At 36.8% G+C, this 17536-nt stretch overlaps 1 pseudogene; it reads right to left on the bottom strand.

Moving 5' to 3' along the window:
• Nucleotides 1–85: 85 nt before the first annotated feature.
• LOC113057503 (collagen alpha-1(XVII) chain-like) overlaps nucleotides 86–17536 on the bottom strand; it is an 18193-nt pseudogene continuing 742 nt past the window's right edge.

The following is a 17536-nucleotide window of genomic DNA, read 5'->3' as shown; positions in this document are numbered from 1 at the left end:
TGTCTTAAACCCACGCTAGTAAAGCTGAAAATTGTTTGAAATGTATGGATTATAATATTGCATGCATTTGGTTGGTTATAAACTGGATACTGTGATAAAATAGGACCCAAACAAGCCTCTGATCTGTATTACTTCATAAAAAAAGGCTAGTTTATGAATTGATTTTCTTAAAGATATGTATCGTTTCTTTACACCATCAGTGCATCCACGAAAGTGTGCTGCTGCTGCAAATGTGTGTGCCCTCACACACCATTGGTCCGAATCCATCTACCAGTCTGGATATCACCTAAAGTTATATATAGAGATGCATGTCAGAACGACTGCTGGATTCAGTGCTGCCTTAAAATACATAATTATTTGATGATTTTTACATTTAAAAAAAAATATATATATATATATTATTTAATGCTAGGTTACAGTATATGATGAGAAACCAAGTATACTATGACTGATAGTAGTTTTCTAACCTTTTTCACCCTTTTCTCCCCTTGATCCCTCTGACCCTCTTTGTCCTGGAAGGCCGGGGATCCCTGAGCTCCCCATTTCCCCTGTAGATCACATACAGTTTTCCATTCACCACTCTTCACTTTTATGTTAAAGCAGGCAGCTTTTCAGTTTGTTTTCTTGTCCAGTAGGGCTATATGAATCATGACTGGTACCTTTTTCTCCTTTAGGACCAGGGTATCCTCTGTCTCCTTTGGGTCCTGGCCTGCCAGGAGGCCCTGGGATGGTCCCATGTGCTGAAAAGTTAAATAATGTTTAGGAATAATGCTACAAGAAAAATACAGTGATTCAATATTTAATCAGTATATGTGATAAAGTAAAGCGGATACTAACTTCTAAAGAAGTCCATTAAGTCAGCCGTCACATTTCCATAGGCAGCAATCACACGGCTGTACCCGGGTGGTCCGGGGGGACCAGGAGGCCCAGCGGGTCCTTGGATCCTTCCTGCTTGTGTTCTCCAGTATCCCTCGGTCAGGTCCTGCAGTATACCTTGATCTAAAGGAAACAAGCAAGATGGATTTGCTCACTAGCCCTGTGATGGCCTGACCATCTGTCCACAGAGTTTCCCTGACTATGGCACCAAGACACTCGGATTGCCTTCGGTATCTCTGCAACTGCATAGGATTTTGGAAAAAAGGATGGTTTTGATTATTATTACAGTGCTTTGTACTATTAGACATAACACTGCCAGCTACTCGCAGTATAGCAAACCAGAATCATACACAACACACAAAAGTGTTTTGTTCCTTAACGAGTCAGTGTTTTTGAACAAATCGATTAGATGAATGTCTCAGTGACACACGCAAACAGCAGCTGCATCCAGATATGAATGTTCCCCTACTATATAGTTGATTAAAGAACAGTATATGAATTACAAATATTTACAAATTCACAGTACTCATAAAACAATAAAGAAAAAGTCACGGAGAAAACGAGCATTAATTCCAGTGCTGCGCTTCTGTTTTAATGATGAAAGAGTGCGAGATAATATGTAAGTAGATTTAAAATATATCTATTTCACAATAAAAATGTTAAATGATCATCAATTTGTGCACATTTAAAAAACAATACTTGCAATTAAATGAAAATGGTTTTCTATGTTCAAAGTTTTCTACTGCTCTCCATCAATCCCATTAAATATTTCAATTATGTGTAATGCCTATAAATAAAAAGTTAAATTGATTAAGTCCAGAATACATTTACACTATATAGAAAATACTTTTTTTTATGACATGATTACTTACTTAAAATAAGCATCTACTTAGAGAGGAGAACAAATTGGTTGAATGATTCAGTAGCTCACTCTTAAAGACGTAACTTGTTAAGGACTAGGAAGCACTAGGAAACCAATGAATAGCTAAGACTGCATTGCAAGTGTGGGTATTTCTATCAGGAATCCTAAGATTAAGTTGACTGCTTTATTATGACTATAACTCTGACGCATCATTCTGACTTGGATGATACTGTACTCACTCTTAATGTAATCAGTGACTTTGAGTGCAACATTGGAGTAGTCCACTGGTTCACTGATCTCAGAGCCATAGCCGTATTGTCTTCTGGCACTCTGATAACTGTGTCCAGTTTCACCACGTTCACCCTTCTGACCGGGCGGTCCAGGAGGCCCAGGGGGACCATGAACGTAGTGTCTCATAGTGTCACCTGAACAAAATATGAGACTATTTATTGATGCAGCAAACAACCACAAAGTGTTTCCAAGAACTGGTCAGACAAATCTAGGACACAGAGAGTCCTTTCAAATTGTGCGTTTAACTTTGAGAATGTAGAATGGAGTGCGATCACTTGTTAAACTCAGTCAAACATACACCAAGTTACTCTGAGGTGTCAGTTCCCAGATTAGAGTGTGTGGTGAGTGACACTCACTGTTTAGGTAGTCCTGCAGCTCAGCACGGATCTGTTCTCGCGCAGAAGATCCTGAATATGAAACAAGGCCCCTAGTGTCTCCTGGAGGACCCTGGGGTCCTGGTGGCCCAGGTAGGCCAGGAGGTCCCCTAAAACCAGACTCTAAATAACAGAGAATCATATGAGTTTTTTTTTTTTGCAAAACTGCAAATGTGTATCAGACAGTACAACAAGAGGATGAGACGACTCACTCTGTAGATAGAGCTGGATGTCCTCTAATTTGTAACCAGAGACTGCAGACGAGCCTCCTGGGGTACCAGGAGGACCAGGGGGTCCCTGTATACCTTGAGGACCAGGGGGCCCAGGACGTCCAATGCCTCCACTAAGCCCTGACCCTTCAAACACATTCAAAGTGGAATATGAGGAAAGGAAACCCTTTACATGTTCTAAAACATGTTGCAAAAACAGAAGAACATACTCTGAAGCAGAGTGGTTATTTCACTGTAGGAAGCGCCCGGCTGGCCAGGCTGCCCAGGTTGGCCGGGAGGACCTGGTGGTCCAGTTCTGCCTGTCATCCCCTGCTCTAAAAACACAAATTCACAAATGCCATTAATAAGACAGAAGTCAATTGATTTCCTCTTTAAAATAAGGTTCAGGTTAAAGACACACCATTCATCAATCTGATGGCATAGTTTGCCACTTCCCGTGCGCTAAAGGTACTAGCAGTAATGCCAGGTGAACCCGGTGGTCCTGGAGGGCCAGTCACGTAACGCCTCACATCTTCTCCTGAGCATAAGAAAAGTCACGGAGTCCATTCTTAGATTCAAGATTCAAAAAGCCATCCACACACAAGCGGGTCTGACATTGTTTACTCACTCTGTAAAAGGGAAATGATGTATTCAGCACTTATGCTTCCAGGTGGGCCAGGAGGTCCTGGAGGTCCTTGAGGACCTTGGCTAATACTGTTACCGCTAATTCCAGGGCCTGATTCAAAATGATATATTTTACCATGAATGCAGCAGGACGCAAAGACATCCATCAAACATTACACAGCAGATCTTAACTTACGCTGAATGTAAGCGATAACCCTAGACGCCACGTCCTCTACAGACACTGAAGGCCCAGGTGGACCTGGTGGCCCCTGAATACCAGACAAATGTTGCCTCATGCTGTCACCTGTGGAAAAGATGTCACACATTCATGAGAAAATGACCTTCAGGAGCAGGAGTGTGATCATCCAAATCAACAGGTGCTCACTCTGCATATACTCCATGATGTAATGACGATAATCTGCAGCAGAATGGGATCCAGCAGAATGACCTGGAGAACCGGGTGGACCAGGAGGTCCTGGGGGACCAGGCCGCCCTTGGGGCCCGACTGCAACTGCTCCTGATACTGAAGGCAACAAGAAGTGAATTAAGGGTTACAATAGTGTTTTGCTTTAGGAACCTCATTTAATAATCTAATAATGGTGCTATATTAAAGATTTAGTTCATCCAAAATGTATAGGATTAGAAAACTTGAAAAAAACAAACATAATTTGTGTTGAACGAAAGATGAATGATAGTCTTATGGATTTTGAATGAGATGAGGGTTGTAATTTTTGGGTGAACATATGCAGTAGAGTGCAACATATTAACATTTACCTCTTGATTCTCCTTGGAATGTTGTCATACCTGGTACTCCAGGATCCCCTGGGAAATCATTTTAAAGATTATTGTGCTGTAGATATTAATGAACAGGAATACAATGTGCCTTTATCATTATTTGAAGGTTTTTACCTTTACGGCCATCTCGTCCAGGTGGTCCAGGAGGTCCTGGGGGACCAGGTGGACCTTGAGCTACACCATAATCAGAGACTTTATAGAATAAAAATAAACAATACATTCCATATTAGTTATCGTTTTCATGAAATATCAAGATCTCTTGACTATATTTTAATGAAAAGCAAAAGCAAAAATTACATATAGGGTCATAAACCAAACAAAAATGTTAACTTACTAACTCTACCGGGGGCTCCCTGGAATGCCAGGTTGACCTGGTTCCCCTAAAAAAAGTCACATATGACAAATAAAGCACTATTATATTATATTATAAGACGTGGTGATCTAAGTACTTTATGTGTTTACTGTTTATATCAGTTCTTGTGACCAATATGAAGTGTTAGCTGGAGAATGGATCCTCACCTTGGTATCCTCTTGGACCTTGGGCACCTGAAATTTACATAAACATATCATTAAGTATCTGATAATAGTTGTTCACTGGTGATAGGCTGGAATAAAGGTATCAACAAGTAGATCCAAGTAGATACAAATTCTGGGTAAGACTAACCTGTTGATCCCTTGGGCCCTGAAGGTCCTGGTGGCCCAGGTGGTCCCGCAAAAAATGTTCCTGTGTAGGCAACATTTGTAAAATTGTGAGACTTAAGAAAGCACAACACTCTCAATGCACAGACTAATACATCTGATGGAATTAAACCTGAATTAGGCACAAAGTTTCCTGGATCTCCCTTGTCTCCTTTAGGACCAGGTCTGCCATATCCTATGAGTCAGTAACAAAAAAAGCTGAGAAGAGTATGCCACTACAGGAAATGATGAAAAGAAGCATGAATGTCCATCTTACCTGGTGTGCCTGGTTCACCAGGTGGTCCTGGAAGACCTGGTCGAGAATCACCTACAGGGAGTAAACAGTGAAAATGGATTAAATGTGTTTAAATATCCTGAATAATCTGCTCTAAAAGTATAATATTCATTTTAAAACTATTCTGTCATCCAGTCATGGCCAAAAATATCGGCACCCTTAGTAAATATGAACAAAGAAGGCAGTGAAAATTAATCTGCATTGTCAATTCTTTTGATATTTTATTTAAAATATTCACAAAAATGTATCCTTTCATTGGATAATAAGAATCTAAAATGGGGGGAAATATCATTATGAAATAAAGGTTTTTCTCAAATACTCGTGGGACACAATTATTGGCACCTCACAATTTCTTATGATTAAAATATCTCTGAAGTATATTCCCATTCATATTCAATTCATTTTGAGCACTCCAGTATGATTATAAACATGAAATTATCCATCTATGGCTTCCTGTTTCACAGAAATATAGAGAGGAGGGAAAACAAAGCCCAAATTCCCTTAATCATCCATCAAAATAAGAAAAAACAAAGAATATATTTCTGATGAAAAGAGCTAGAGAAGTGAAAAATCCCATTCCCACCATCAGGGCAATAATGAAGAATTTCCAATCAACATAAAATGTTATGAAACTGCCTGGAAGAGGACATGTCTATATCGTCCTAATGCACGGTGAGAAGGATGGTTTGAGAGGCTAAAGACTCTCCAAGGATCACAGCTGGAGAATTGCAGAAAATAGTTGAATCTTGGGTTCAGAAACCTTTAAAAATTGGTAAAACAGAACCTACAACACCACATGTTGTTTAGGAAGGTTACAAGAAAAACTCTCCTAGCTCATCCAAAAACATCAGACATGACTGGAACTTCAAATGGGACTTCATTGGTGAGATTAAACTAAAAAATTTGCTTTTTAGCAGCAAACACTCAAGATGGGTTTGGTGAACACAGAGATAAAAAGTACCCCATGTGTACAATGAAATATACTGCTGTATTTTTGATGTTGTTGGTCTATATTTCTGCTGGAGGTCCTGGACATCTTGTTCAGACACATCGCATCATGGATTCTTTCAAATACCAACAGATAAAAAATCTGTAAATGACTGACTCTGTTAGAAATCTTATAATGGGCCATGTTTGGATCTTCCAACTGTACAATAATCCAAACACAAACCTCAAAAACAACACAGAAATGGGTCACTGAGCACAAAACCAAGCTTCTGCTATAGTCATTCCAGTCCTCTGACCTGAAGCCTATAGAAAATGAGAGGAGTGAACTGAAGAGGAGAAGCTGGGAATCTAAAGGGTCTGGAATGATTCTGGATGAAAGAACGGTCTCTGATCTCTTGTGAGGTGTTCTCTAACCTCATCAGGCATTATAGGAGAACATTTAGAGCTGTTAAACTGTCAAATGAAGGTTTTTAAAAGTACTGAAAAAAGGGTTCCTTTAATTGTGGCCAATGTGTATTAAAGAAAAACCTTTATTTTATAATGATATTTCCCCCATTTTAAATTTGTATTATCCAATGAAAGGAATAAAACATCAAAAGGATTAAAAATGAAGATTAATTTTCACAGTCTTCTCTGATCATATTTACCAAGGGTACCGATATTTTTGGCCATGACATATAAAGTGGCATGCGAAAGTTTGGGAACCCCTTGCAGAATCTGTGAAAATGTGAATAATTTTCACAAAATAAGAGAGATCATACCAAATGCAAGTTCTTTTTTATTTTGTACTGCCCTGAAGATGATTACATATAGTCCACAAGACAAAAAAAAAAAAAAAGAAAAATCTGAAATTATTAAAATAGCCTCATTCAAAAGTTTGGAAACCCTTGGTTCTTAATACTGTGTATGGTAACCTGATGATCCACGACTGTCTTTCTGTTATGTGATGGTTGTGCACGAGTCCCTTGTTTTTCCTGAACAGTTAAACTGAGCACTGATCTTCAGTAAAATCCTCCAGGTCCTGCAGATGCTTCAGTTTTCCAGCATCTTTTGCACATTTGAACCCTTTCCAGAAGTTACTGTATGATTTTGCGATCGATCCATTTTAAAGACAACTGAAGGATTCAAACACAACTATTAAAAAAGGTTCAAACATTCACTGATGGTCCAAATAGAAACATGATGCATTAAGAGACGGGGGGTAAAAACTTTTGGTATTTGAAGATCAAGGTAAATTGTACTTAATTTGTGTTCCAGAAAACATGCAAGTATCTTCTGTTGCTTCATTTAGGACATTACTAAATGAAAAAGTGATATTTCAACAAAGATATCTTCATCTTGTTCAAAAGTTTTCATTACACCCCATCTCTTAATGCATCATGTTTCCCTCTGGACCATCAGTGAATGTTTGAACCTTTTTTAATAGTGGAGTCCCCCAGTTGTCCTCAGTGTGAAAAGATGGATCTCAAAATCATACAGTCACTGTTGGAAAGGGTTCAAATGTGCAAAAGATGCTGGAAAATTGAAGAATCTGCAGGACCTGGAGGATTTTACTGAAGATCAGTGCTCAGTTTAACTGTTCAGGAAAAACAAGGGACTCGTGCACAACCATCACATAACAGAAAGACAGTCGTGGATCATCAGGTTACCATACACAGTATTAAGAACCAAGGGTTCCCAAACTTTTGAATGAGGTAATTTTAATAATTTCAATTAAGTTTATTCAATAATTAAAAAATATTTTACTCAGGACAGTACAAAAAAAATGCATTTTGTATAATCTCTTTTATTTTGTAAAAATGATTCACATTCTCACAGATTCAGAAAGTCTCTTCTGCTTGTTGCCTTTCTTTAGCAGTGGTTTCCTAGCAGATATTCTACCATGAAGGCCTGATTCACACGGTCTCCTCTTAACAGTTGTTCTAGAGATGTGTCTGCTGCTAGAACTCCACGTGTCATTGACCTGGTCTCTAATCTGAGCTGCTGTTAACCTGCGATTTCTGAGGCTGGTGACTCGGATGAACTTATCCTCTGCAGCAGAGGTGACTCTTGGTCTTCCTTTCCTGGGGCGGTCCGCATGTGAGCCAGTTTCTTTGTAGCGCTTGATGGTTTTTGTGACTGCACTTGGGGACACTTTTAAAGTTTTCCCAATTTTTCGGACTGACTGACCTTCATTTCTTAAAGTAATGATGGCCACTCGTTTTCCTGTACTTAGCTGCTTTTTTCTTGCCATAATACAAATTCTAACAGTCTATTCAGTAGGACTATCAGCTGTGTATCCACCTGACTTCTGCACAACACAACTGATGGTACCAACCCCATTTATAAAGCAAGAAATCAGACTTATTAAACCTGACAGGGCACACCTGTAAAGTGAAGACCATTTCAAGTGACTACCTCTTGAGGTAGTCACTTGAACTCATCAAGAGAATGCCAAGAGTGTGCAAAGCAGTAAAGCAAAAGGTGGCTACTTTGAAGAACCTACAATATGACATATTTTCAGTTGATTCACACTTTTTTTGTTATGTATATAATTCCACATGTGTTAATTCATAGTTTTGATGCCTTCAGTGTGAATCTACAATTTTCATAGTCATGAAAATAAAGAAAACTCTTTGAATGAGAAGGTGTGTCCAAACTTTTGATCTTTACTGTATATATATATATATATATATATATATATATATATATATATATATATATATATATATATATATATATATATGGCTAAATAATTTCATAAATATTACATTTCAAATTCAAAAGACAATGTACGTGGCAAAAAAAAAATCAGATGTTGATCCTTAAATGTTTCATGGATAATGTTATGGTACCTGGACGTCCAGGAGGCCCTGGGGGACCAGGAGGACCAGGTGGTCCAGAAACTTGTCCAGCACCATACTGTCCTAAAAAGGACACGAAAGTATTAAATTAATGCATATCTAAACATTACTAATATTCAAATCAGATCTTTTAAATAAAGACTCACTTTCTGCTCGCGTTGTCTCACCAGTGTTAACAGCAATACCCGGTTCTCCTTGATCTCCCTTATCACCTTTAGGACCTGCACAGAAATCAAGGTGGATGGAAGGTCATTTGGATATCATTTTTATTTTACTAATATACAATATTACACAGGAAGACCAGATGAAAAATGATAATTTACCAGAATGACCAGGAATTCCAGCAGGCCCAATGGGTCCTAGACATACAAAGAAATATGATAAAATAAAATAATAAATATTCTGAAGTACCCACCTAAACAGTGCAATTAGTTAAAGTATATGTCATTCATTGGATTGTTAACATATACAAAGCACAGAACATTTTGCAATCTTTTTTTTTTTTTTTTTTTTTAAGAATTAAGATTATGAACATACCTGAGAGTCCTGGAGATCCAGGTGGGCCAGGAGGACCAGGGCTTCCAGGTGGTCCTGGGATTGCCACTGAGCTAAAACCTGCTGTAAATTAAAGCTCTCAATGTAAGTTGGTTGCACATTGAACTGTTAAATATGTTTTCATACTTCATGCAGTCTTACCTGCATTGATCACTCTTCCAGCCTCACCAGTCTCACCTGTGAAGATTTTCAGATTCATTATTTAGACATTGTTGCACACACATGATTCTAATGTCCAATAATAATAAAAAAAAAAAAAAAAAAAAAAAAAAAAAATTATATAAAAATAAAAATATTGCTAAAAATGTAAGACTTCAAAAGACCGCTAAACATGGTCCTATGGTCTATTATACTAAAACAACCACTATACTGCACCTTTCGCTCCAGGCTGACCAGGATTGCCAGGTAGGCCTATGCAAAAAGCAACATGATTACCATTATATCTTCATACATAACTAAGACAAACTGTAAAAATCGAAATTGCATAAAATTCTAACACAAACATTATGCACATAAAATAATGCAGTACAAGTGACAGGTTACCTGGAGGTCCTTGAATCCCTTGCGTTCCTGATTTAAAGAGAATAGTAGAGTTATTAATTTTTTTAAACTAAAATAATTCACCTATTTTTTCAGACATTATTAAACTTCAGTACTGATGTGTATAACCCCTTGGAAAATGACAGAAACTGTGTTATAACATGAAGATTAATGTCATTTTCTCAAAATTAGGATTATTGTTTTCTATTTTTTTATTTATATTAAATGAAGATTCATGTTTTTATACCTGGTTGCCCAGCATCACCGGGTGGTCCAGGTGGTCCTCTGATTCCTGGTAAGCCAATTGAGCCTGGCTCACCTAAATATGAGTAAAAGATGATACAGAATACAGAATACAGACAAATTAAATAAAGATGCAGATATAGGTACACAAGAAAAATAAATATTTGGTTTGGAATCATCAAATCTGAAAATGCCTCTCACCTCTTTGTCCCTTTTCACCATCAGGTCCTTGAGGCCCTAAAATGAAATGACAAAATGACTATCTGGGGACTTCTTTTACACCAATCTAAGATGATAATAGAGCTTTAATAGATTCCATACACCCACAGCCAACTAAGCAATAGTGAAGCAATACTATTTATTGATTTAGTTTCAGGAAAACAAATAGTTTGACAAATAATTGCCACAAACAAATTCTGGCCTATCATTTAGATATACTTCGGTCAGTACGATTTTGTAATGATTTTGAAAGAAGTATAATATTGTGAAATATTATTACAATTTAAAAAAGCTTTATTCTATTTCATTACATTTTAACAGGCAATTTTTCCTGTAATGGAAAAGATGAATTTTCAGCAGCCATTACTCCAGTCTTCAGTGTCCTTACAGTAAGTCATTCTACTATGCTGATTTGGCATTAAAGAAACATTTCTTATTATTATCAATGTTGAAAACAGTCATGCTGCTTAATATTTTTGTGCAAACTATGATGAATAGAATGAACAGCATTTATTTGAAACTACATTTTTTGCTGTTGATGGCCAACACATCACGGTTAAAAATATAGCTCTGTCTGACGTTGAACTATATGCATACAGACAACCTGAATTATAGACTCTGCTAATTAGTCATTTGCTGATTCCCGTCACACTTTTCTGCCTACCATGTCTGTTCTCTCCCTGTTCTAATAATAAAATAGCAAAAAGACAAATCTCAGGTTTGTGTCTGTTCCTACAGATGAATCACCTTCTGATCCTTTAGCTCCTTTCTCACCAGATGGCCCTTGTCGTCCTGCAGCACCAGGAGCACCTGACAGAGGGTACAGTGATTTAACAATGAAACACATATTTGTAAACATGGCACAAAATAATAAAGTTCTTATGGCTCAGTACAAGTATACACACCTGGCAATCCATTTTCCCCTCTATCACCATGATCACCTGACACAACACATGCACAATTTTACATGAATTCACATTGACTATAATTAAGAACTGGATACTGTACGTCAGACTCAAATATAATTAGCAACAAACCTTTAATTCCAGGTGGACCAGTAAGTCCTCTATCACCTGGAAAAAAATATGTATTTATTTATTTATATTAAAGATTATGATTTTATTAATATACGTACTGTAAAGTGTTAGCTGTGATACACACCTTTAGCACCGGCAGGGCCAGGTTCACCTCTGAAGCCTTGAGGGCCTTGTTCACCTACACAGAAAACAAATGTAATGTCATTATTTTAGAACACAAAAAAAATTCAAAATGTCACTAAAATATTTTTTGTAAAGAATGAGTTGATTACCATGTAAACCACTAGCACCTGTTAAACAGAAAAAATAAGATCAAGATCAAACACTTGCAATTACTGCATTACTGTTTAATTAACATTCATATTCAAGTTCATATATTTATGCCAATGCATTTCCTTTTGCCAATCTCAAATGATTCTGTACAGCTAATTTCACTGAATATAATAAGTATTAGCCTTTATATAAATTGCTTTTTGTGTACTGACCTTTAGGCCCAGGTGGACCAACAAGACCAGGAGATCCAGAAGGACCAGGAATCCCTGAAGAAAGAACAAGTGCACAGACACATGGCAAATTAGATCAAAATAACAGTTGAATTTACTTTTTGTATGAGAACCCTGTAATTGTAATGAATGAAATACAACAAATTTAATGCTCAAGAGCCATATTCTCAAAGTATGCAGTATCTTACCCCTTTCACCCTTTTCTCCGGCCCCTGCAGGACCTGGATCTCCACGGGGTCCAGGCTGACCATCTCTTCCTCTGAAACCTGGTGGTCCTTCTGGACCACGTTCACCTGTCATACACATTTTAAAGCTTTGATGAGGCAACATCTGGAAAAGGTTCCTTCTTTTTTTCAAAAGAACCAAGAGCATTAACAGGACTGAGTTAAATGTTCACAGAACAGATTAAATTAAAATTAAATTAAATTAAATTTATGAATTTAGCAGACGCTTTTATCCAAAGCGACTTACAGTGCATTCAGGCTATCAATTTTTACCTATCATGTATTCCCGGTGAAACAAACCCCCCAAACATGCGCTTGATGCCGCAATGCTCTACCAATTGAGCTACAGGAACAGATGCATCCTGAATGTAGGTAGGGACTAGTCTCTCAAATGGACTGTAAGAATTGACTATTAAAAGTTTATGTTTTTGTGCTACAGTATTAGCACCTGTCAGATGCAGCATTTATAGACTGTATTTCTAAACCTTAACCTCTAGGCCTTATCTTTTGGGGTTCTTGTTAATATACTTTGTGATTTAAACACAGAATTAATGATGGTGAATGATTTTCCCACAGAATAAAAGTGCTGCGTATTGTTTCAGGTACCTGCACTTCCTTTTTGTCCATCTCTTCCTGGATGTCCTGGGATTCCTGATGGACCTAGAGATGAACATCTGTTAAGACTTCATTCTGCACAACTGTCCTAGCTCCACAGAGCATCAAACATTATTCTTACCTGGGAAGCCTGGAGAACCATTATCTCCTGAAAAAGAGTTTACATTGTTTATGTTTTCATGTTTAAGACTGTGAGCAGATCAATTTAAACATATAGCCCAGGTCAACTGGTTCACAGACTTTTCACAGCCAGTTTTAAAATTGTACAAACCCTTTGTTCCTGGAGATCCAGTGTCACCTGAAAGTGGTGAAACGAGCAGATGTGTGATTGATGCAGTAGTGACGGAAAAGCAGGTTACTGACTATTGAATCTCCATAGAATTAATAAATATAATTTTCTGTACTGGCAGTTCAGTAAAAACTCTATATCTGGTGTACCTTTAGGCCCTGGAGGTCCTCTTTCAGCTTTAACTGAAGAAGCAAGTAAGACTAGATACACAAAAAAATATGTATTAAATGTAATATTATTTGTATTAAACATATACATATATGCGTGACATTTTATAAACATTGTACATGTTCAGGTGCATTTGTTGTGTGTTTAAGCAGAACTGTGTTCACATGTACCTTTCATGTCTTCAGACTGCAACTCTTCTCTCAGTATTTGCTGTACATTTCTTTGCAGTACAGAACTGTCTGAATAAACTGCAGAATCCATTGAACTAAAATATGCAGCTTTACTTCCAACTTGTTTATTTATGCCACTGTCATCAATATGAGCGGACAGTCGACTCGTGCGAGCTGTCATGGAGGAGGATATTCCCTCAAGAGCGCTGACACGAGACTTCAGATTCTTTACCTCCTCAGCTTCAAGGAAAAGAGATTTGCTTCAGATTAGAAGACAATGCAATAGTACATATACCTAAGTTAGGCAGAAAACCTATTCTTGAGTTGAGCTGGAATCCTCTACTGATAAATACACATTGATCCATAAGATACAATTCCCTTCTCCCAAATTAAACCAAATCCAGAGGTAAGAATTAATTTTTTGCTTATTATTTTTTAAATAACTTTTTAATCAAATTTTGAATACATTTTATTGAAATTATTTGGTGAACCATAATTTGCCTCATATTTTGAAAACCTTCTTCTGTACAGTTTTAAAATGAAGCTATAATTTTTTTGCTCAGGAGAAATAATGAATAAATGAATCATGTCTTTCATTAAAATGACAAGACTTACATAAAGCAATGAGTCCAAAAAGAAGGCCGAGGAGCAACAGGAGGCTGAGCAAAAAGCCCAGAAGCCACTTCCACCAGGAACAGCAGTTTGGCCCACATCCACAAAGACCCCCTCCACCATTACAGCCATCATCATCATCAACAACCTTGGCCTTACGAATCTCTGACAGGACACACACAGGAAGATTGTGATTCTCTGTTTTCAACAGTATGATGGTACATACTGTGCGCACTGTTTTTTTGTTTTTTCAAATAAAAAGGTTTTACCTGCATAAGTAGCTTTGTCTTTTGTTGACACTGATGTAGAGCCATCTTATATAGGTAAAAAAATAAATAAAATTGGTTTTATGATGTCAACAGATATTTTCAATATTTATTTGAGACTAGAAGTGCTTCAAGAGGAAACCATGTAAATTAAAAGTAACATCAAGATACATGAAAATTAAGCACTTACAATGTGTGCCAGAGCTAGACTTTACAGGGGCACTTTCAGAATAGCTGGTCATCATAGTTTCCTTCTTCACTGAAACATCTGAATACGAGCCTTAAAAGCAAAGAGTGTATTCAGTTAATCAGAATGCAGTGCTTAGAGTATGTCATAGCATTAATCATGTTATATTTTGATTCGCTTTCATTCAAACACCACAAATAATTCCCCTTGCAACATCAAATAAAAAACTAGTATCCTGTCCCTTACGAAAAATAAGTTTATTCAAGTGCGCTATTGATATACTTCTTTTAAACTAAAAATACTTTTTAGTATTTAAAAAAATTTTTTTTTACTGAACTTATCAGGAATGGGCTGTATGTACCCCTAATAAATATACTTAAAATTACATTCAAGAATACTTGACTTATACTTACAAAAAGTCTAAATATATTTGAGCTATACTCCTAGAATCAGTGTTTTCATTATTACACAGTAGAGGGGCTAGTACACATCTTCTGCACAGAATTTCCAAAAAAACACAAGTGAAGAAGAAAAAAGAAACAACAGCTAACACATGTAACACGAACATCTGACATGAAACAGCTTTAAAACTGTAACGTAATGGAATAAGCTGTCAACCGATGAAGAGGTAATCATGAACTTTGGGGTGTTGATCGACTCCATCTATGTTTTGATTATCATTCTGATTCCAATTCATAGTCTTTTTTTCAACATTTTGTTCAAAATTGTATTTCTTTATTTTTTATGAAACTTACCCACATTAAAGTGTTTAAAAAAGTATACTTAGAGTATTATGTAAAGTTCACTTAAAGACAACTTATGAGTATAAAACTACTAAACTAGTAGTTTACTGACACTAAACTTAAAATTGTACAAAGTATTTAATAATTAAATTATCAATAAACCTATAAGTTTTACTTTTAGTATAATTGCAGTACAAACTACAAAAATTGAGGCAAACTAATTGTGTACTCAAAGTTTGCTACTGTACTTTATAGTACACTTTTATATACTAGAACATTTTATATACTAGAAATTTAGTCCCAAGGAGTTTTGAAACAGTACACCTTCAAGTATACTACTAGAACACTGATGTTAGTATACTTGCTACATAAAGTATACTTAAAATATAGAAAAATATGAACTTTCCTTAAGTATAGAAATAAAACTTGAAGTATACTACTTTTTTACCTGCTGTCCCATTAGGGGTGCTGTTAGTAAACTGCTTGCCACTGTCTTTGGTCAGGATAAGTTCTTCGGTTTCTCTCTTCACTGGAATGTTCTCTTTCTCCAGCGTCAGGTATCTCTTCGACACATTCTCATTAAGGGTCCTTGTACCAGTTCCTAATATGAGACAAAATCTTCCTGTTTATCAAGTCACACTGACTGCATCTTAAAGAACTACAGTAGCCATAAATCTTGTTCCTGTATGACTATAAACAAATACCTAAAGTGGAGACTCCTGTGCTGACAGCAAGAGTGCTGTTGGGACTTGAGGAATAATTCTTCTGCACTCCATATCCTAAAAACAGACACATAACAAATAAACAAAGATGTCTGAATGTCAAGTATTTCTTTGTACTTAAAATGACACTGTTCATCAAGTAACAATGACTACCTCTTTAGAGAATTATCTAAAGATAGTTCTGATTTTCACAACATTTTCACTTACCCAAACAGAAAAATCTAGGATGTATTAACCTTGACAAATGTGTTAGTAAAGACTTTGATCTGGTTGCAATCTATCATAATTTCCACAACAGTATTTAGCAGCACAACTGTTTTCAACATTGATAATCAGAAGATATCAATCATCAGAAGAAATGTTGCTTGAGCATCATATCAGCCAATTAGAATGATTTCTGAAGGATTATGTGACACTTAGTTTTGCTATAATACGATGATAATACATTTTAAAATATAATTAAAATAGAAATCAGTTATTTATATAAAATTGCACAGTAATATTATTAATTAAGTATTAAAAGTTACTGTTTTACTTTATTTCGATTGAATAAATGCATCCTTAGTGAGCATACCTTTTGAACAGCAGTGTATTTACAGTATATATTGTTATATTAACAAATTTCATCAAATGTTATTCTTTTTTCTTAACACAGTGAAAATTCATACTGATTTTGTAATTATTTACAACTTTGACAGTTCAGCACTGTGCGACAGAGCAAGTGACGATTCTATCAGCTGTCCCAAAACTCTCTCATATCCCCAAATCGGGTCTGTTGTTGAGCTATGATGTACAGAAAAAAATATGTAACAAACACCTGCGGTGGAGATGCCTGTGCCAGAACCAAGAGTGCTGCTGGGACTTGTCAAATAATTCTTCTGCACTCCATATCCTAAAACATAAATGAAACATGCTTACAAGGAATGTTATTAACTTGTCATTTGTCACAGCATGTCATCACAATTATTTAATATTATATGCCTCAGAGGATACCTGAGTGTGTGTTAACTCCACTGGAAGTTAGAACTCCACTCTCAGGAGCCAAATTGTTGTGGAAGCCATACACTGTAAATCAAGAAATAACATGTATTTAGCTAATATACTTGTAGGAGAACTGTGCCTTCAACTGAATATTTTGATGTATTAGTAGGCTTGTTTTATTTATAATACACCAGAAACTGTGCAGACCTGATAAGGAGGATGGTGATGTGCTGGTAACAAGAGTAGCTCCCGTTGACATGTTGTTGGTGTTGCTGTGAAAGCCGTAAGCAGCACCAGTGGAGACTGTAGAGGGCAGGGTGGAGCTGTTCCATGTGTATGAGGCCAGGTCAGCGTCAAGAATAGTCTCGTGTCATATTGCTCGACTAAAGAAATTGAAAGCAAGTCTTAACGCCTTGGAATTGAATACAAGATCACTGTGCATTTCTAATCCAGCTTTCTGTACCTTGCTTGGTGGAGATCCTGGTGTCTAAGGTGCTGGCCTTGCGAGGTATGGGAGAGGGGAGGAGGAGGAGATCGTGTGGGGCTGACGCTGGCCGATCGGGATCCCATTAACAGCTTCTTCACATCATCCAGCTCTTCCCTATAGCAGCAGCACTATATTAGTTGTTTAAACGTGTCTTCAGGTTCACTATCTCATACTACTGTC

The sequence above is a fragment of the Carassius auratus genome, chromosome 38, assembly GCF_003368295.1.
Source record: "Carassius auratus strain Wakin chromosome 38, ASM336829v1, whole genome shotgun sequence".
Lineage (NCBI taxonomy): Eukaryota > Metazoa > Chordata > Actinopteri > Cypriniformes > Cyprinidae > Carassius > Carassius auratus.
The sequence above is the reverse complement of the archived record's forward strand: the minus strand, read 5'-3'. Positions and strand labels throughout refer to the sequence as shown.